This window comes from Capra hircus, chromosome 6 (genome assembly GCF_001704415.2).
Source record: "Capra hircus breed San Clemente chromosome 6, ASM170441v1, whole genome shotgun sequence".
NCBI lineage: Eukaryota > Metazoa > Chordata > Mammalia > Artiodactyla > Bovidae > Capra > Capra hircus.
In genome coordinates, this window is record NC_030813.1 from 35,092,991 (window position 1) to 35,105,015 (window position 12,025).

Here is a 12,025-nt window from a genome sequence, read left to right on the forward strand (position 1 = left end):
CAACACTATTTGACAAAAATCATGGCAATATCTTTTTTAATCCACTTCCTAGAGTAATGGCAACTCACTCCAGTATTCTTACCTGGAAAATTCCATGGATGGAGGAGCCTGGCAGGCTACAGTTCATGGGGTAGCAAAGAATCAGAGATGACTGAGCGATAAACACTTTCACTTTCCTAGATTAATGAAAATAAAAGCAAAAATAAATAGAGCCTAGTCAAACTTAGAAGCTTTTGCTCAGCAAAGGAAACCATAATCAAAACAGAAAGACAGCCCTCAGAATGGAAGAAAATATTTGCAAATGAAGGAACTGACAAAGGATTAGTCTCCAAAATATACAAACACCTCATGTAGCTCAATATCAAAAAAACCAAACAACCCAATCAAAAAGATGAGCAGAATATATAGATAGACATTTCTTCAAGGTAGACATACAGGTGGCCCAAAAAGCAAATGAAAAGATGCTGAAATCACTAATTATCAGAGAAATATAAATCAAAACTACAATGAGGTATCACTTCACACTGACCAAAATGGCCATCTGAAAAAGTCAAAGTGTCTACAAGAAATACTGGGAAGGACGTGGAAAAAAGACAACCCTCCTGCACTGCTGATGAGAATGTAAATTAGTACCGCCTCTATGGAGAACTCTGGAGAAGGAGATGCAACCCATTCCAGTATCCTTGCCTGAAAAATTCGATGGACAGAGGAACCTGGCAGGCTACAGTCCATGGGGTCACAAGAGTTGAACATGACTGAGTGTCTAAGCACAATGGAGAACAACGTGGAAGTCCCTTTAAAAACTAAAAATTGATCTACCATATGAACCATCAATCCCATTCCTGGGCATATATCTGCAGAAAGCCATAATTCAAAAAGTACACGTACCCTAGTGTTCAATTCAGCACTATTTATAATAGCCAAGACATGGAAGCAACCTAAATGTCTATCTACAGAAGAATGGATAAAGAAAATGCGGTACATATATACAATGGAATATTCTTCAGCCATAAAAAAGAATTGAACCATGCCATTTGCAGCAACATGAATGGACCTAGAAATTAGCATCCTGGGTGAAGTAAGTCAGACAGAGAAAGACAAACATCATATGATACCATTCATAAGTGGAATCTAACTTTTTAAAAAATGATATAAATGAATTTATTTATGAAACAGAAACATACCCACAGATATTGAAAACAAATTCATGGTTACCAAAGGGAAAATATGGGAGGGGGGATATATTAGGAATTTGGTATTAACATCAGTCAGTTCAGCCAGTTCAGTCACTCAGTCATGTCTGACTCTTTGCAACCCCATGAATCGCAGCATGCCAGGCCTCCCTGTCCATTACCAACATCCAGAGTTCACTCAGATTTATGTCCATTGAGTCAGTGATGCTATCCAGCCATCCCATCCTCGGTCGTCCCCTTCTCTTCCTGCCCCCAATCCCTCCTAGCATCAGAGTCTTTTCCAATGAGTCAACTCTTCTCATGAGTTGGCCAAAGTACTGGCGTTTCAGCTTTAGCATCACTCCTTGCAAAGAAATCCCAGGGCTGATCTCCTTCAGAATGGACTGGTTGAATCTCCTTGCAGTCCAAGGGACTCTCTCTTCTCCAATGCCACAATTCAAAAGCATCAATTCTTCGGCGCTCAGCCTTCTTCACAGTCCAACTCTCACATCCATACATGACCACAGGAAAAACCATAGCCTTGACTAGATGGACCTTAGTCGGCAAAGTAATGTCTCTGCTTTTGAATATGCTATTTAGTTTGGTCATAACTTTTCTTCCAAGGAGTAAGCGTCTTTTAATTTCATGGCTGCAGTCACCACTTGCAGTGATTTTGGAGCCCCCCAAAATAAAGTTTGACACTGTTTCCACTGTTTCCCCATCTATTTCCCATGAAGTGATGGGACCAGATGCCATGATCTTCATTTGCTGAATGTTGACCTTTAAGCCAACTTTTTCACTCTCCTCTTTCACTTTCATCAAGAGGCTTTTTAGTTCCTCTTCGCTTTCTGCAATAAGGGTGGTGTCATCTGCATATCTGAGGTTATTGATATTTCTCCTGGCAATCTTGATTCCAGCTTGTGTTTCTTCCAGTCCAGGTTTCTCATGATGTACTCTGTATATAAGTTAAATAAGCAGGGTGACAATATACAGCCTTGACGTACTCCTTTTCCTATTTGGAACCAGTCTGTTGTTTCATGTCCAGTTCTAACTGTTGCTTCCTACGCACATTACAGTTAATAAAATAGATAACCAGCAAGGATCTATAGTATAGCACAGGGAGCTCTGCTCAGTATTCTGCAATAACCTATGGCAAAAGACTCTGAAAAAGAATGAATATATGTATATGTATAACAATCATTTTTCTGTTCACCTGAAACACAACCTTATAAATCAACTTATTCCAATAAAAAATACGTATCAGAATTGTAAAAGTCTTTTTAAAAAATGTGAAAAATAAGATGAAAGGAGGGAAATATGGACATAGGTGTCTGCTTGTTCGAGAAGTTCCCAGAAATTGGCCTTTACCAATTTGATTCATTATAGTCAGGGTTTGATCTGCATAACAAAAGAGAATTTCTCATTTTCTCTCATTTGTAGAAATAGGCTCATATTAACCAGCACACACAAATTGATACATAAAAGGACATCAATACGTTACTTTACAACTATTAATTTGACCAGAATACTTAAATTGGCCCACCACAGTGGTGAGATTGGCATCAGAACAAAAATCAGTTTCTCTTAAGTGAAGTTTATTAACAGCAAATGTAGCCTGAGCTCTTTCACCTACTGGAGGGATGCTCTTGCTCTTCATACTTGAGTCTGCTCAGCAAAGACCCCTTCCATCCACAGCAGGGAATGGATTCTCTGCCAGTGCTTACTTCTGAGACTTTCCTTTTCTCGTGCTTCCACGGCTCAGCACCTCTTCTGGTCACAGTCTTTTTCCAGATAGGTGCACCCAGTTCCATCTCCAAGTGGCACACTGAAGATTCAAACAGTATTGCCTCTGAAGTGATTCTCAGACCTCCTTTGTTCTTGACATTAACACACAACTGATGGACAGTGTTTTGATTTTCTAATGCAGATGGCTAATCATAGTGGTTTCATTTCTATTTGATGAATTGTACTCTCCTGAGGGAAATCTTGTTTATAAATACTGGGAGTGTCTCACCATGACCCCAATTATCCTAACTGCAGTATGAGTTAGCTGAAAGTTATTTTATAAAATTTGCAAATGTGAACGTTAATGTAGGAAAAAGCATAAACACATATGTATGCTGTTAAAAAAAATCACACTCGACCCCTAGAAGTCAGGTTAGTACTGAGAGAGAAGCATGGGCTTTGGCATCTGACGGAAACTTTTATGATACCTCCAGTACTTATCAACTCTGTGACCTCTGCCAGGCTATTTAAACTCTCCATTTCCTCATTCTAAATCAGGTGGTAGTGGTAATAATAGTTACTGCATAGAATCGTTAGAATTCAATGAAGCTCATGTTTTCTGACAAAAGTAAGTGCCGAATAGATAGTAGTTCTTGCTAATTATGAATAAACTGGTAACAATCAACAAAAAGTTTGCTGTCTTTTTAAAAAAAGTATTTTTATGGCTCTAGTCAGAAATTCTAGTTCTTTATTTCCATTCACCATTCTCAATAGTGTCTTGATCCCAAGATGTTTTTCAAAGATGTGATAATATATTAATAATAAATAGATAAGGATCTAAAATGATTTCATTCTTTCTCATAAGAAAAAGGGTTTATCCAGAAGTAAGTGTTCTAGAGGAGTGTAACTATGTCACATTCTCCAAGCTTTTAGATCCAAATTATAACATTATTTTACTATCTAACTGGTTGGGATTATTACAAGAGGAAGATGAAGAGTACACATTACCAACATTACTCCCCACACTTTATATGAATCTTTTCTTGTCCTCCCACCAACCAATAAGAAGAATCACCAACTAAATACTTTCTTGTCAAGCAAAGTGGCCTCTAAACTCATGTGTCCTAGGTTACAAGAATTCTATAGGAAATCCTAAGACCAAAACAATTGGTAAAATATGGACAGAGAGTGTTTTGTGTTCTTCTTCTCCTGATTCTAGATTCTGAATTAATTCCCAGAAGGAAGAATTGCTCTATAACACGGTGAACTTAAATGATATCATACAATATGCCTCATCTCCTCCATCGCACCAGTCATCAAACTCCAGAAGATACTGAATTGCTAGGAAACTGGATTTCAGAGACCTAAAGTTTCCATGATTTATTTCAAGAAAATGATGCTGAAAATATATTAACAGGGCTAGGTTCAAATTCTGAATAAACAAATAAATGATTCCAGGAGATAGTGAAAGACAAGGGAAGCCTGATGTGCTGCAGTCCATGGGGTCTCAAAGAGTTCGACACAATTGAGTAACAACAATGGACAATTTTTAGATACATTTCTTCACCTACCTGGAATGTAACACATATTTAATGTCATTTTCTGAAGAATACCTCCTATTAACCTTACAGACTATTTTATCCATGTTTACAGGGCCCATAATTCCCATCATTTTTCTTCCATGGCATACATTATAATATTCATGATATGGCTAGCATCTTAGCTGTATGTATAATCTCTGTTAAAACTCAAGTTCTGCAATTGAAACTAAAATGGGAACGTATTAGTAAGATACCAGTATTTTCCAAGAATAAAGAGAAGAGCTAATCAAGTAATTTTCAGATTAGATGGATACAGGATAGTTGTGGAGATCACAACTGGAGCTTGCCTATCTTTTTGTAGGCATTAGTATGAGCAATTTAGCTTCAAATACCTTCTAAACAGGGCTTCTCAGGTGGCACTAGTGGTAAAGAACCTGCCTGTCAACGCAGCAGATATAAACAAATATGGGTTTGATCTCTGGATCTGGAAGATCCCTGTAGAAGAGCATGGCAATCCACTCTAGTATTCTTGCCTGGAGAACCCCCTGGATGGAGAAGCCTGGCAGGCTACAGTCCACGGGGTCGCAAAGAGTTGAATGAAGTAACTTAGCACACACTCATGAACCTTCTAAACATCCTCAGAAAGGAAATCATTGGTCCATTGCCTTCTCTACCTCTCTTTAGAAAATGATAATGTCTGACCAGAACGTAAACAATTATGATTGGTTTATCCTAGGATAAACTCATGTAGATAAATGAGGTAGAAAATGTACTGTCAGAACAATGCAATTGCTTCGCTATGAGTGAAGCCCATAAGAATAGCAATTGTATGTGTTTGTGTGTGTATGTGATCTTACCAGTAAAGCAGCTCTCTGTTATATAAAGCATGTTCAATAAGTGCTTGTGAAATGAATTTAAGAAACACTTATGCAGGAACCATGGGTATCATTATTCACAAGCAAGATAGGAACTCCTCTATACATTCTTTCTTCCAAAAATAGCTTCTCCTTGGATGTCTGAAAGTCTACTATTAATAAGATGTTCATCAGGTTATGGATTGCCTTCCTCCATTTGCTTCTTAAAATTCACATTCACCTTTAGATGTATTTTAACCAATCCCCTGACATTTACCATCAGTTTACTCATCAGAACTTTTTTCTCTGAAATTGAATATTTATTTGAGGCACCAGAGTCTCAGAAAAGGATGAGAAAATGCTAAAAATTGAGGTTAGAATAGAAAAAACAAATAAACAAGAATAGCATAGAATTCGGCCCAAAAGCTAATTGGTATAAATATCATATATTTATGGATTTGTATGGTCACAATTAAAGATAAATTCTTAGATAATAAAAAATTTTCCTTTAGACCTGAAACAGAACTATTCTGGACTTAATAATATTCCAATTAATTTACCCTGGTATAATTATTCCTAAAAATATATAATTAATACTGACATATTAGGGAACATACATTTTCCAAAATTACAGTCTAGTTTTGGCTGTTGTTGAATCTCAGCAGCTGTGCCTTCTACCACGCCTTGTCAAGTCCATGGCCCACTTGTCTTTGGCAGTAATAGGTGGAAAGTGTTCTCTCCTCAGATCAGACTCCAAACGTTATAGAACTTCGTAGCTTATAAAACAAGAAAAGAACTCAGTCATAACATTATGGACAAGGAACTTTGACCCTACATTTCTGCCATGTCCTAGTTAAAGCGTAAGAGGCAGAGAAAAACTGAGACTCAGATTTTCATCTCCTTACCCAGAGCTCTTTGCTTCCCTCATGACCAAGATGCCATATTATCTAGATGGATAGATTACACATAAATTTCATTTTCTGGGTGAGTGTTCTTGTTCACTGATATGGAAAACTGAATGATTGATTTTTATTAAGAGAAAGTTTATGGTAGCTTTGCCAGTGATGACCATAGTGAAGTTTTGGATGTTGATATTTTTTTTTATTGCTTCTAATGACTCTGTCAACTTAGAAAAAAGCTCACATATATTGTTAGAAGAAGAAAAACTGGACTTCATTTATTTCATTACTATCTTTAGGTGTCATCATTTCCTGGGAAGAAAGCTACATTAGATACTGGAGAAACTTTTTGCTATTTCAGATTCAGTCTCTGAGCTGTTAGGATAACTTCAGAAACATGTGTTCAGATTTTAAAATTTTCTTTAACATTTCCCCAATCCATTGGTAAACAATGGGAAAAAAGAAAAGCCTTAGAACTATTAAGGTGAATTAGAATATTTACAATACTTGAATCAAGCAGATCTTTTTTAACTTGTGAAGATACTTTCTTTTTACTCAGTATTCTCACATTCACTCTGGGTCCCAAACCACAGCCTCCTCTCCAATCTCCTTCTTAACTATTGACATTTATTAGAAAAGGCAGAGAAACTAGATCAAATTGCCAACATCGGTTGGATCATATAATAATATGATAAGCAAGATAATTCCACAAAAACATCTACTTCTGCTTCATTGACTATACTAAAGCCTTTGACTGTGTAGATCACAACAAACTCTGGAAAATTCTTAAAGAGATAGGAATACCGACCACCTGACCTGCGTCTTAAGAAATCTATATGCAGGTCAGGAAGCAACAGTTAGAACCAGGCATGGAACAATGGACTGGTTCCAAATTGGGAAAGGAGTACGTCAAGGCTATATATTGTCACCCTCCTTTCTAAACTTATACACAGAGTACATCATGCAAAATGCCAGGCTGGATGAAGCACAAGTCGGAATCAAGATTTCTGGGAGAAAGACCAACAACCCGCAATATGCAGACGATAAAACTTTTATGGCAGATGCTGAAGCTGAAGCTCCAATTCTTTGGCCACCCGATGCGAAGAGCTGACTCATTGGAAAAGACCCTGATGCTAGGAAAGATTGAAGGCAGGAGGAGAAGGGGACGACAGAGGATGAAATGATGGCATCACCGACTCAAGGGACATGTATTTGAGTGAACCCTGGGAGTTGGTGATGGACAGGGAGGCCTGCCATGCTGCAGTCCATGGGGTTGCAAAGAGTCGGACACGACTGAGGACTGAACTGAACTGAGTAGTTGCTTTACGATGTTGTGTTTGTTGCCATTAATGCACACTTATGTTCAGTTCTTTAAAGATACTTGTATGGCATGTGGGCTTGTACTCAGATGCACTCTAGTCTCAGTAGTGTCCACCAATTGCTTTCACAGGATAATAAAATTTCTCTGCAGGCTGGCAGAAGCTTTAACCACAGTAGAGCCTTCAGAAATATCTTTTACAATCACTCCGGTATGCCTTTCACCCCTATTGATACGTGTACTCCAGAACTCATTCTGCTAATGGAAAATTTACATAAACCATGCTCATTATAAAATAAGTGTGACTGCACCAAATCATCGAATTGTTCTCTCTCTCCCTCTCCTGCTCCTACCCTGGAGCATATCTTAATATTCTAAGTATTTCAGGTCCATCAGCCTTAAGGGATGTATGATATCACAGGTGTAAACTGCCTGACTTGAAAAATAAAATGTAATTAATTAACTATACTGAAGGAGACCTTAACAGCTGGGAAATGTGACATATGGCTACTATCAGAAGTATATATTCTCACAGCTTATTCCTGCCTAGGTAAGAAAATCCTATTCTTTATTCCTTGAAACCTGAAAGTTTCAGCTGTCCTTTTCTGACCCTTAAAAACAGATGCAGGCACAGGTGCAGGTACTCTAAATCTGCAGTATAGATTTTAGTATTCATAAAATGTTTCTTAATCCTTTCAGATGGAAAAGCTTCATACTCTGTATATGCATACGCAGGTAATTGATGGTGTGGAACAATTAAATTGAAGAGACTTTTGAGTGACTTTTTCTGTGTGCAAGGATACACTCTAAAATCTGTGAGAAAACGACAATAAATGGTCCATGTGCATAAATCATATTTACTACAAAAACAGGATAAATGAGATACCACTTTATCTTGAATCTTAAGTTGATACTCAAACTGATATATCTCATAGAATTGCCATTTTAAAAAATAAGCTTGGCTAGTAACAAAAACTATGATTGTCTCTGAAGAGAAGAACAAAAAGTTTCTCTCTTCATTTTTCTTGTTTCATGTAAGACAGTTTACATTTAATAATCTCATTTATTCCCTATTGCCATTGTGATGGAAATCACACAGGCAGGCTTTGTGAGTCACACCTGTCTAGATGCAAAGACAGTGATAGGTTTGCCAGCAGAAGTGTCACAGTACTTCTATAAACATTGAACAGATTCCCTCTTAAGACAAAAGACAGGTTTTTGTTCAAACCCTGGAAGCGTTTCCTATAAACAACAAATCTTAAGCATCCATTTAAGCAAAACCCATACAATTTTGATAGCATGACAGATGTTGAGGAATGCTCAGGATTCATTAGATTTGTGGTTTTCTCTCTTTTTTTTCTTCTTAATAATGGTACTTGGAGAATCCCAGGAAAGGGGGAGCCTGGTAGGAGGCGTCTGTGGGGTCACACAGAGTCGGACACGACGTAAGCGACTTAGCAGCAGCAGTTATTCCTCTTACTGCTCCCTTATCCTATCCCCATTTTAATCAGTAATTATTTACCATTTTTTAATAATTCTGAGGAGTCACAGAAATACAGATAATTTTCTGTGAATATGAATTGTTCCAGTGGCCCCCAACAAAAATAAAACTAGCTTCCTCAATTTTCCTGCATGATTTCTATACTCCTAATTCCAAGAAAATAAATAATGCTACTTTGGGGGGGTACTGTATAACAAACATTCTTGGTGTGTTTTTCTTATTTTTTTAAATAAAGAGGTTGTTCATAATATGGATTATTTGTCACTAGTCCCCTCTACAAAATCAATGACTATGGATCTTTACTAATGTAAGAATGCTGGCCCTGTAATTAAAGTCCTTAGTGGTCCCGGACTCGATTTTAATGGAGGACATTTCTTTTTTAGTTTCTAAAACTTCCCATTATAAGATCCGGTCTATTCACTATCTGACACCTCATGACTTAGACCTTTGTGGTATTCACGATGCTGATGATGATTTTGGAAAAAGAAAGTGCAACAGGGAGAGGAAGAACAAACTGTAATGAATCTGTGTATTTAAGTCTTGGCTTTGTGACTGAATATCAAATTATTCAACTATTTTTAGCCTCTTAATTCATAAACGGTGGTAATAATAACTCTCATATTTTCTGAGAGGACTATTTTACAAAATACTTGAGATAATATGTAAAAACGATTTTTTAATTTGTTAAAGGATACACAGATATAAAATGGCTTCATGAGTCCGTATTTCCATAAGAGACAAAGTACGACGTATAGGTTGACTAAACATTTACATGTTCAGGAACAGTTGGGTCTTAAATTATTGAAGTGCAGTCAAACAGCTTGGACTCTGTTAAGCTGCATAATAAACTCAAATCACAGAGACTGAAAACAAAAGGTTTATTTTTCTCTCAAGGTACATGTCTTTTGAGAACTGTCTGGGAGCCCCAGGGCAGTCAGCACAGCTACCTTCTGGAACACTATACGATCAGGTCAAAAGGAAAGAGGACAAAGAGAACCTTCTGTACTCTGACTTAAAATTGGCACACACAATTGATATTCACATTTCTTGGCCAAAACCAGTCATATGATTCATTCAACTAGTATCATCACAGGACATACACTCCTATGAAGAGCCTAGAAACTAGACAGCAGGAAGTATTTACCTCTAGTAACTATCTTAGGGTCTTTCCTGGTGGCTCAGCACTAAAGAATCTGCCTGCAGTGCAGGAGGGCTTGATCCCTTGGTCAGGAAGATCCTCTGGAGAAGGAAATGGCACCCATTTCACCATTCTTACCTTGGAAATCCCACGGACAGAGGAGCCTGGTGGGATACAGTGCATGGGGTCACAAGGGTTGGACATGACTTATAATAATGTAAACACAGAGGATGATAGAAATCTGTTAATGAATTCTTACTGTCTGCTCTTAGGAATCTGGGAAATTCTTGAAGGGGATATTTTTAAGCAAGTTAGTTTCCCCTTCACAGTTCAGTTCAGTTCAGTTGCTTGGTAGTGTCCAACTCTTTGCAACCCCATGGCATGCATCATGCCAGGCTTCCCTGTTCATCACCAACTCCCAGAGCCTACTCAAATTCATGTCCATTGTATTAGCGATGCCATTCAACCATCTCATCCTCTGTCGTCCCCTTCTCCTCCTGCCTTCAATCTTTCCTAGCATCAGGGTCTTTTCAAATGAGTTGGTTCTTTGCATCAGGTGGCCAAAGTAGTGGATTTCAGCTTCAGCATCAGTCCCTCCAATGAATATTCAGGACTGATTTCCTTTAGGATGCACTGATTGGATCTCCTTGCAGTCCAAGGGACTCAAGAATCTTCTCCAACTCCACAGTTCATAAGCATCAATTCTTCAGCACTCAGCTTTCTTTATAGCCCAATTTTCACATCCATACATGACTACTGGAAGAAAACATAGCTTTGTCTAGACGGACCTTTGTTGGCAAAGTAACGTCTCTGCTTTTTAATATGCTGTCTAGGTTAGTCATAGCTTTTCTTCCAAGGAGCAGGTGTCTTTTAATTTCATGGCTGCAGTCACCATCTGCAGTGATTTTGGAGCCCCAAAAGAATAAAGTCTGTCACTGTTTCCACTGTTTCCTCATCTATTTGCCATGAAGTGATAGGGCCAGACGCCATGATCTTAGTTTTCTGAATGTTGAGCTTTAAGCCAACTTTTTCACTCTCCTCTTTCACTTTTATCAAGAGGCTCTTTAGTTCTTCACTTTCTGCCATAAGGGTGGTATCATCTGTACATCTGAGGTTATTGATATTTCTCCCGGATATTTTGATTCCAGCTTGTGCTTCCTCCAGCCCAGCATTTCTCATGATGAACTCTGCATATAAGTTAAATAAGCAGGGTGACAATATACAGCCTTGACGTACTCCTCTCCCTATTTGGAACCAGTCTTTTGTTCCATGTCTAGTTCTAACTGTTGCTTCCTGACCTGCATCTTTTTCAAGATGCATGCAGATGTCTTAGAAGATAGTCAAGTGGTTTGGTATTCCCACCTCTTTAAGAATTTCCAAAAAAAAGAAAAAAAGAATTTCCTGGTTTGTTGTGATCCATACAGTCAAAGGCTTTGGCGTAGTCACAGTTCAGGTCACAACAATTAGTTTGCCCCTTTATGAAACAGGATGTTGAAATAGATGTGTTCAATTTTCATCATTATTTAAAAAGTTGAACAGCACTACTCCACGGATTTGTGATGGGGTCCAGGGGTATTATTCTAACTGGGAGCTTGGAGGTTACCATTTCAGGGAGTCAATTAAAATACTGACTTAATAGAATAAGAAGGTAAAATGAAACAAAGTTACTCTTTTCATTTATTTGCTATTGTTCCAGCTATTGTTTAGCCAGATGGCTCACATAAAATGTTTTTTTTTTTTTTTCCTTTTTTGGTGGGTGGTTTAAAATAGACTTTTTTCTTTTACTGTTTTATTTAAAAATATTGTACACTTGATAGTCTCTTCAAAAACATAAGCATGTAATAGCAATTTGTTTCATAATAAACATCCTCTTTCAT